The sequence below is a fragment of the Lipotes vexillifer genome, unplaced genomic scaffold (assembly GCF_000442215.2).
Source record: "Lipotes vexillifer unplaced genomic scaffold, Lipotes_vexillifer_v1.1 scaffold842, whole genome shotgun sequence".
NCBI lineage: Eukaryota > Metazoa > Chordata > Mammalia > Artiodactyla > Lipotidae > Lipotes > Lipotes vexillifer.
The window spans coordinates 577,327-587,278 of NW_006794988.1; the positions used below are offsets into that span (position 1 = coordinate 577,327).

The following is a 9,952-nucleotide window of genomic DNA, read 5'->3' on the forward strand; positions in this document are numbered from 1 at the left end:
TGTCCTTAAAAGGAGCCCAAACTTGATTTTTCATGGAGATTTGTAAAAACACATGTAATGAAAATAGTACTGTTTATTTGACATCAAAGACCTTCTATTTCTGTCTATCTTTGTCAGCAGCTTTTAAAGCAATCTGGATAGCTGGCTTTATTGGATAAAATATTAAAACCTCCACAAAAGAAAGAAAAAAATAGAAATACTCAGGCACTTAATTAAAACTTTGGAATAGAGATCCAGGATATTTTAGGTTAAATTCAGACACTCTAGCAGAACTTGTATGTACACATTCTTATTTGAACCACTCATTTGGTGCTCTTTCCTTTGTTTAAGCCTGGTGTTAATTCAAGTGGAAGAGTCAGAAGACTTTGCCTTCAGTATTTTTAAATAAAATAACCCTCTTGAAATGTATGTAACATTATAAAATCAGTGAATGCTACTTTTTTGGTAATCTGTTGAAAGGGAAATAATAAAAGTGGGTAAGACCCTTTTCTCTGATTTCACTGTATATGTAACCACGGTCCCCCCCATTCTGTTTTCATGTAGATGCAAAACAAAAAACAAGTGTACAGTTATCTTGGATCTTAAACTAGAGAAGAATTCATGTAGTTATTTGAGGATAATGAGCTACATCAACAGTATCAGTCTGGCCAACTATGTAGAAGGCTTAATCAAGCAAAGCTGAGTCAGGTGCAATATTGAGTTCAGTAGGCCACACATGAAGGTTCAGGTAAGTTAACTGAACCATAGGGAGCTGCCATTTAAAAACTAGGTCTTCAGGGCTTCCCTGGTGGCACAGTGGTTGAGAGTCCACCTGCCGATGCAGGGGACACAGGTTCGTGCCCTGGTCCGGGAAGATCCCACATGCTGCGGAGTGGCTGGGCCCGTGAGCCACGGTCACTGATCAGGCCTGCGCGTCCAGAGCCTGTGCTCCACAACGGGAGAGGCCACAGCAGTAAGAGGCCCGTGTACTGCAAAAATAAATAAATAAAATAAAATAATAGATCTTCAAAGTTCTGTACATATTTTATTAGATTTCACATTGTAAAAACATCCCATATGTAAAATAGTGTTACATGTTCTCCAGAAAAAAAGCATTTAATGAACGTGAATTTTTATTAAACAATTTGGAATACAATTCTGATCATCAATATGACTGAAATTCTATGAGAATCCATCCACTCACTCAGCCAGTGTTTACTGAGCACTTGCTGGCTTCATTCAGCAAACATTCTTTGGGCACCTTCTCTGTGACAAACATATTTGTAGATATTGAGGACACAAGAATGAAATGTCATGTCTCAGGTCTCAACAATATAGAGATGAATGACAGATTGCTTCTTCCTTTAAAGAGGTGTTGACAACTCTGAGAGAAGCAGGCATAACTAATTCTATGTCACAATAACATATAAAATAGGAATTAATAAAAAGGTTGTTAGTGCTAAGATAGAAATCAATTAATTGAGTAGGGGAAGGATCAGGGAAGATTTCCCAGCAGATTGATAATGGTCCACTAAGGACGAGGAGACATTCCCTAGGTATTGCGAAAGAAGGAGGAGTTCTCAAATCTATGAACGCTAAGGAAGATTGTATTTAGTTTTGACATATTTTTATTTGATCTGCTTTTTCACTTATTGTATACATACATTTCTCTGTAAGCTTATTGCCCTAAACCTCATCATTTCAATAGCCATATTGCATTTTAATACATGAATAAAGCACAGATTAATAAACTGTTCACTTACTATTAGGTATCTGGTTGTTTATAGTGTTTCATTAACACTATAACACTACCAGATATTTCAGAAAAAAAATGAATTTTGAGAAATGGAAGTACATTCACAGGATTGACCCTATCGTTTTACAGATGTTAAGAGTTTCAAGATTTATCTCTGAGGAAACTGCAACAATTTATTTTAAATACTACCAGTGATATTTAAGTACACTGGATTTCCCAGAGCTTAAAGAGTTTTTACTAGATCAACCATTAAATTTCAGCTTTACCAGGGCAAAAATTATTTCACTCATTAATATATACCTAGGACTTAGCATAGTGCCTGATATAAACACTCAATAATGAGCTGCTAAATGGATGAATAAATGAATGAATGGGTGGACACCACCATCTTAACTTACCTCTGTTGATTTAATAGGTGTGTTTCAGCATCATAGAGTTTGCTTATATTCACATGTTAATTTATTATTTTATCATCATATACTATCCACCAAGTACTACATTAATGTTATAGGTTTATGCAGCACAGAGTCTGGTCCTTAACCAGTAGACATACTACCTATTCTTCCCAGCTAAAGCATGCCAGTCTGTTCTTTGCACAACTCCAGGGATTAGTAATCACTATCTAAGCCTATTTTCTTCTTTGCCAGATATCCGCTTTTTCATCCAGCAGTGGCCATATCACCCATTTCTTACTATTGAGACTAAAATAAAGTTTTCTGAAAAAAACTTTTTGGAATTATTTTTCTTCTTTTGTTGGAAAAAAAAAAAGAAAGAAAACCACCTGAGGAAAAACCCATTTTTATCAGCATCTCCCATGATTATTTACTTTGAATACAGCCATGATGTCTGGAGGTGTTGCGGCCATCTGGAAACCACATTTCAATATGCCTACAGTCAAAAAAAGTAACCAGCTTCAGACAACGGAGTAGAAGAATGTCCTTGGTAAAATTATTGAGTTGTATCAGCTCTAGATTGCCCATCTCCAGACTTCCTTTTATTTAAGATAATTAAACACCACTATTGCTTAAGTCATTCTGGGTGGGGTTTTCTATTATTTGCATCTGAAAATATTCCTGGCACAATTTTACTATGGAACTTTATGAAGGATATACTTAAACCATCCATCATAGCTTTAACGTTCTCATTTCTCTCATCACTGATCAAACTTCTTTTGATTTGGAATAAATATTACATTGTGTTTTTCTTTAATTTGACAAGTTGATTCTATTTAGGTATATCCCTTGCAGTTTATTTCAGCTTGTGGAATGAAGGAAGAGATTAATTAATTAATATTTAAACTCAGATTTAAAGCCCATGAAAACATACTGACTCATATTTCTGTATTCCTTTTTGATCATCATTGGAATTTATGTAGTAAATTTTTAGCTTTCTTTCCACTGGACATTTTTATTCTTTTTAATATTATGTCAAAAAATTGTGGTGATTGTAGAGCGCTGCTGAGGGTGCGCACACGGCCGAGGTAGCTGAACAAAGGAGCAGGGGGCCGCCGCAGGAACCTGCCACCGACCTCCCCAGCTGCACGGGCCTCGGGTTCACCGCCACCTTGACTGCTAACTGCACGGCCGAGGCCCCGCAGATCCAGTTCGGTCTCATTAACTGCAGCAACAAGTACCTGACGGCCGAGACGTTCGGGTCCAAGGTGAACCAGTGGGCCAGCAGCCTGAAGAAGATGCAGATGCAGATGCTGGTGCAGACGTCCAATGTGTTGGGCAGCGGGCAGCTACCTGACGGCAGAGAAGCATGGCAACGTAACCTGCGAACACGAGGTGCCCAGCACTTTCCCATCGTGGCGCATGACAATGACGGCTGCAGGTCTCTTTAGTCCGAAGGACACCGGCTCTACTTTGGCGGCACTGAGGACCGCCTGTCGCGCTTCGCTCGGACCGCTTCGCCAGCTGAGAAGTGGAGCGTGCACATCGCCACGTACCCTCAGGTCAACATCTGCAGCGTGGCCCGCAACAGCTACGCGCACATGAGCGCCGGCGGACAAGATCGCAGTGGACCACGACGTGCCCTGGGGCGTCAACTAGCTCATCATGCTGGCCTTCCAGGACCAGCACTACAACTGGGACCCCGAGCCAGCCACTAGCTACACGCTCGAGTTCTGCTCCGGCAAGGTGGCTTTCCGCCACTGCGAGGCACCATCGGGGCAAGGGCACCAAAGTGGGGAAGGATGAGCTCTTCGCCCTGGAGCAGAGCTGCACCCAGGTCATGCTGCAGGGGACCGACTAGAGGAACATGTCCATGAGCCAGGCTATGGATCTGCCGGCCAATCAGGACGAAGAGACCAACCAACATATTTTCCAGCTGGAAGTCGACAGCTATACGAAAAATGGCGCCTTCCGCACCCACTCGGGCAACTACTGGATGCCACCGAGGGTGTGCAGTCCACCTCCTCCACCAAGGACAGCGGCTGCTACTTTGACATCGAGTGGCATGATCAGAGGATTATACTATGTGCGTCCAATGGCAAGTTTGTGACAGCCAAGAAGAATGGCCACCTGGCTGCCTTGGTGGAGACAGCAGGGGACTCGGAGCTCTTTTTCATGAAACTGATCAACAGCCTCATGATCGTGTTCCACGGGGACCAAGGCTTCATTGGCTGCTGCAAGGTCACGGGTATCCTAGATGCCAACCGCTCCAGCTAAGACGTCTTCCCGCTGGAGTTCGGAGACGGCGCCTACAACATCAAAGACTCCACGGGCAAGTACTTGATGGTGGGCAATGCCTCCTGGGTCACGAGGAGCAGCGACACCCCTGTGGACTTCCTCTTCGAGTTCTTCGACAGCAAGTTGGTCATCAAGGTGGGCAGGCACTACCTGAAGGAGAGTCACTCGGGGGCCCTGAGGGCCTGCGCTGACACCTTCGACCACATCACACACACTGTGGGAGTACTAGGCCCTGCCTCCTGCCTCCCCTTCTCCCTGCCCAGACCCCTCCTGTTCACTCTTCTCCAGGTGGGCTCCGCTGCAGCCAGAGCCCCTTACCTTTCAAACTGGAAACCCAGAGAAAACAGTGCCCTCACCTGTTGTCCCATGTGGCCTCCCCCCGGGCCGGTCAGCGGCTCTGACCCCGTCCTTGGAGGGATTTCAGTTCCCTCTGTCCTCTCTTCTCTGCCCTGAGAGAGGCTAGAACTTCTTTCTTCTGACCTCAGACGACTCTGAGACTTATTTCCCCGAAGAGGCCAAGGAGAAGTGGAGGGCTGGGCGGCCTTCCCGAGCCCCTGGGAGTGGCAGGTGTGTAACTGGAATCCCCTGTCCCCTCCTGAGCCCCCCCTTCCCCCAATTCCCAGGAGCCAAGCTCTTGCCCCAAGTCTGTGGGAGGCCCCCCTAGTGCACCATCCCTGCGGATGGACAGGAGGGGGCTGGCTCCTGCTGCTTGTGCATGGAGCAGGCCTGGTTTGGTGGCTGCTAGGGCCTGGCCGCTGCCCATCCTGCTGTGGTGCAGGGGCCACAGTCTCATTTCTTTCACTCTGACCTTACTGGAAGCAGAAAAATGACCAAATCAGTGTTTTTTGGTTTTTGGTTTTTTTTAATGAAATGTTATTGCTGCAGCAGCCCCAGGCAAGCCTGGTTGTAGCCATGAGTGGTCTTCAAGGGGTCCTGTGGGGAGCTCTTGAGACAGCATCTCTGGGCCTCAGTGCCCTGCCTGCCCACTAGTGGTAGGGCAGGTGTGGCACCTCCCCAAATTCAGAGCCTGTCCCCACCTTACCAGGGGGCTCTCATTGGCCCCCTCTCTCCATTGTGTGCCCCAGGCCTGTGTCCTCACCTGGTGGTGCTGGGCCCCTCACGGCCTCAGCCAGAGCCCCTGGTGTGATCAGTTCTCCCCTCCTGACTGGACTCCTGGGTGTCAGGAGGATGAAGCTGGGCATTGTGCTCAGCCAGGAGCCCTGTGGAAGCCACCTGGCCCCTGACTTGAGGCCCGCCCCCGCCAGCTCCCCTCACCTCTGGTTAGTGTCTACCATGCATCTCACTCTGGGTGTCTTTGTCTTTTATTTTTTGAAACTGTCATTTGTAGAACTCTAAATGCCCATGATACATAGTAGCTTCAGAGTGGAAAGAACAAAATAAAATAACACAAGTCTGAAAAAAAAAAAAAGTGGCAATTAAAATTTTTCATGTATTTTAAAAGCTGGCATGGTAAATTTTTAATTAATTTTAATTATTTTAAATTAATTTCATTAATTTAAAAAATGATGTGTTAATTATTGACTATATTTTTCTAATGTTACTAACAATTTGTCAATTTCTATGAAATATTCCACGAGGACTTAAATTATCAGGAGATTTTACTACATAGACAGAAGAGGAGTAAGTAATGTGACCACAGAGGAACTTGGAGTGATTTGGCTACAAGCAAAGGAATGCTAGCAGCCATCAGAAACTGCAAGAGGCAAGGAGCAGATTCTCCCCAGAGCCTTTGGAGGGAATATGGCCCTGCTGACACCTTGATTTAGAATCAGTGATACTGATTTCCTGTATCTGGCTTCCAGAAATATAAAGGAAAAAAACTTCTGTTGCTTTAAGTCATCAAGTTTATTATACTTTGTTATAGGAGCCACAGGAAATGAATACAAATTTCTTTGATATCATTGTCATTCTTCTTCTACATAGACACTATTTGTACACTGCAGTTTAATTAAAAGTTTTTCCTCTAGTAATTTTTGTTGATTTTCCTGGATATTCTCATATACAGTGATCATCCGCAAAAAAGTTTTTTTTTTAATTCTTTGTTTCTTGTTACTGTATTTTTGTACTTTATTATTATTACTTTTTTTGCTGTTATAGGTTTTGCATGAATTCCCAATACAATACCAAAAGAATGACAAGGTTGTGTTCTCAATTACCTACATCTTGTTTTTAAGAAGAATTACTGGCACTTACTCACTGAATAGAATGATTTCTTATTCTCTTAATGTATATTTTTGTTTTATACATCTTTAGAAATATCAGGGGATTTTACAGTATTTTACTGTATAACAGATGTAGAATGATATCAAGTGACAATCAAATTATAGTGTAATACCTGTGAAATACATACATCTTATGTGACATATTAAGTTAATCATTTCTTGATGGTTATCATCATGTGGTTGAATTTGTATATTGAGCTCTTATTTATACATATACATATATTTAAAGATCACTTTGCTAATAGATAGTTTACCCACTACTCACCTAAGAAGTTTGCCAAATCAAGTCTTTGGGGTTTTTCTCTAAGATCTTGGAAGCAGAGTTACCTGTTGATAAAAACTATAGAGTTGCAGATTCTGAAGGAAAAATTTCCAAGTACTGAGAAGGCAAATGTCACAAAGTATTTTTCTTTATTTGAAAAATAGGGTCATAGAATGATGATGCCAAATTGCCAAAAATAGAAGATTTTAAGCTAGAAAGTGGTATATTTAGGCCAATATTGGAAGGACTGAAGGAATGTCTCAGTTTTTCCTAAGAGGAAAATAACTGGATTTAGAGGAATATCATTAAATGGGACAGATCCATTGTCTGCTTCAACACGTGGTATCTAAGAGCAATGGCAATTTGATAGGGAAGAACATACAGTTCAGATAATTAAAACTGAGTTCTTGGGAACCATTGAAAAATCCTTGCAAAAGCCTCACAAGGAAGTGGTGAAACTATGGAACTTAAAGGAAATGTGGATGTTTGGGCAATAAGCCCATGAGCCACGATCAGGAGAAACTAAAACCCAGAAGGCAAGTCTCGAAGTGTTCTTCACAACTTATGTCTCTGTTCCTCCACCAGCTCTATAAGGAGAGAAACCCCCAAAACATTGCTGAGATGAATTTCTTCCAGCCAGGTCAATGGAGATCAGAGCAGAATTATATAAATATATATATGTATATATATAAAACATTTATTTTACTTGATTGTGGTGCAGAAAATTTATACATACTAAACATGTCTTTCTTCACTAAAAGTACTTAACCACTGAGTTATACTTTAATGTAATGTATAAATTATGTTTAGTCTGTATCTAAATTCATGAATGGTGTGCCACTCATTTTTCTGAGTTATTTTGGCTACTTTTTTACTAATTTATATACACACGTATGTTTGGAACAGCTATGGAAGACAGAGATTATTCTTTTAATATTTGTAAGCATTCTTCAGGGAATCCATTGGCCTTTGTCTTTTAAAATTTATTTTAGTAACTTTTACAGTATTTTATTATGTTTCTTGATTATTCTTGGACTTTATTTATTTATAAGCCCATAAAATTGATGTCTTTGCCACTTCAATCTACTCTGGCTCTTAAGTGCAGCCTATGTTTACATTAGGTTTCCTATTTCCTGTAGACACTGTTGGCTGATACTGAGTTTATTGTCAACCACAACGCTTAACATTTCTTTCAGATAAGATTTTAAGTCACTTTTACAAGCCTCATAGTTATACATTTGACCTTTTGGTCCCCAGTGTAATAACATATTAGGAATTTTATTAAAATCCATCTTGCATGAGTGATTCTATCAAATATAATTTTTAAATAATGTTGAGTAAATGAATGGTTTTTGGAGTCTGATTCTGTCACCCAACTGCTACTGCTCTTCAAATTTGATAAGCATGACATTTTTAAACTTATTTGAACTGTTGCATCAAACAGGGAAGAGAAAAGTGTTCTGGGGATGTCCCTTAAAACTTCCCTTAATTTTGATTTCAATCCATTAATTAAAGCCTTTTTTCTTTTTTTCTTTTTTTTCATTACGCGGGCCTCTCACTGCTGTGGCCTCTCCCATTGCGGAGCACAGGCTCCGGACACGCAGGCCCAGCGGCCATGGCTCACGGGCCCAGCCGCTCCGCGGCATGTGGGATCCTCCCGGACCCGGGGCACGAACCCGCGTTGACAGGCGGACTCCCAACCACTGCGCCACCAGGGAAGCCTTAATTAAAGCCTTTTGGGTTCAGTTGTTCAATTATTTATGAACTCAACCTATTTTATTACATCTAGCATGTTTCTCCCAATATAATGTTATTATGAGTTAGCAGGTCAATACACTGTTACAGTCCAGACTCACCCTCTCTACTGCATTTCCTTAATATATTGATCTAATAATACAGGTAAATAAGTTAATTTGAAATTTCAATTTGAAATTGCAATTTCACTTTTCTTACCATTTTCCTTAAGGTTTTTCAATGCTATATTGTTTGAGATAGATACATTAACTATTGTTAATTCTGTTATCCACACAAGCCTGGTAAAGTCTAGATTATTCTTTTGCTTCTAGTCTATTGATGTATTCTACTTGTAGACAGAGTACTTTTGAATTTTTAAAAATCTAGTCAATGACTCATATATTTCTATAGGGAGGTTAAGGTCATTTACATGTTACCTTATATATGCATACATGTTATATGTGTGTATATAATTTGCATGTATGCGTATATATGTGTGTATACATATATATATATACATACACATGCATATGTGTGTGCTTATGTGTGTTGTGTATGTATATATAAAATCCTAAGCAATGCTAGAAATTTACCTTTAGTTGTTCTTATTTCTTTTTATAAATTTATTTGGCATTTAATGACATTAAACATTTATTTCCTTGAACTAGAATAATTACATAGGTCCAGAAGCAGATGGGACATGCAGAACATGAAGAACATGAAAACAGTTATTTAATTTGCAGTAAGCAAATTTGTTTTTATTTTTCAAAATTTTATCTTGCTGCATAGTTCTTAAAATATGCTACAGTACATCATCTAGTCATTCTCAATATTTTAACAAATATTTTAAAATAACTTGTGATAACTGTATTGTTTTATTTATCCACTAATATTTTTCTAGGTAAATCTTTTAATTCACATTATGGAAGACTGAAGATGTAGCTTAACACTATCTCCTAAAGCCATATATCTTCCGCTATTATCTCTTGCTTAAAAATGTTTTGAAGGATAAGCTTGTATGTTGTCACATTATATAGATTTATTTGTATTAATACATTTTGCTTAACAAACCTAAGTCTGTGCTAACATTTAAAGCTAATTATCTTCCCATAACTTATGTTGTTAAGTTCTTAATTATCTCTTGCTTGGTGCTTTGCAATAGAGATTATTGGCTGACAGATTATTCTTGTTCCTAGATTTGAAATATATTCACTTTCTTCTTTTAAAGTAAAAAATCATTTTGGCCAAGTTATATTGATTTAAATTCAACTATATTTATTTAGCTTTC

General features: G+C 40.0%; 1 pseudogene; it reads left to right on the plus strand.

Moving 5' to 3' along the window:
• The window catches only part of LOC103077318 (fascin pseudogene), a 185,295-nt pseudogene extending 180,641 nt beyond the window's left edge, over nt 1–4,654 (plus strand).
• Nucleotides 4,655–9,952: the final 5,298 nt, after the last annotated feature.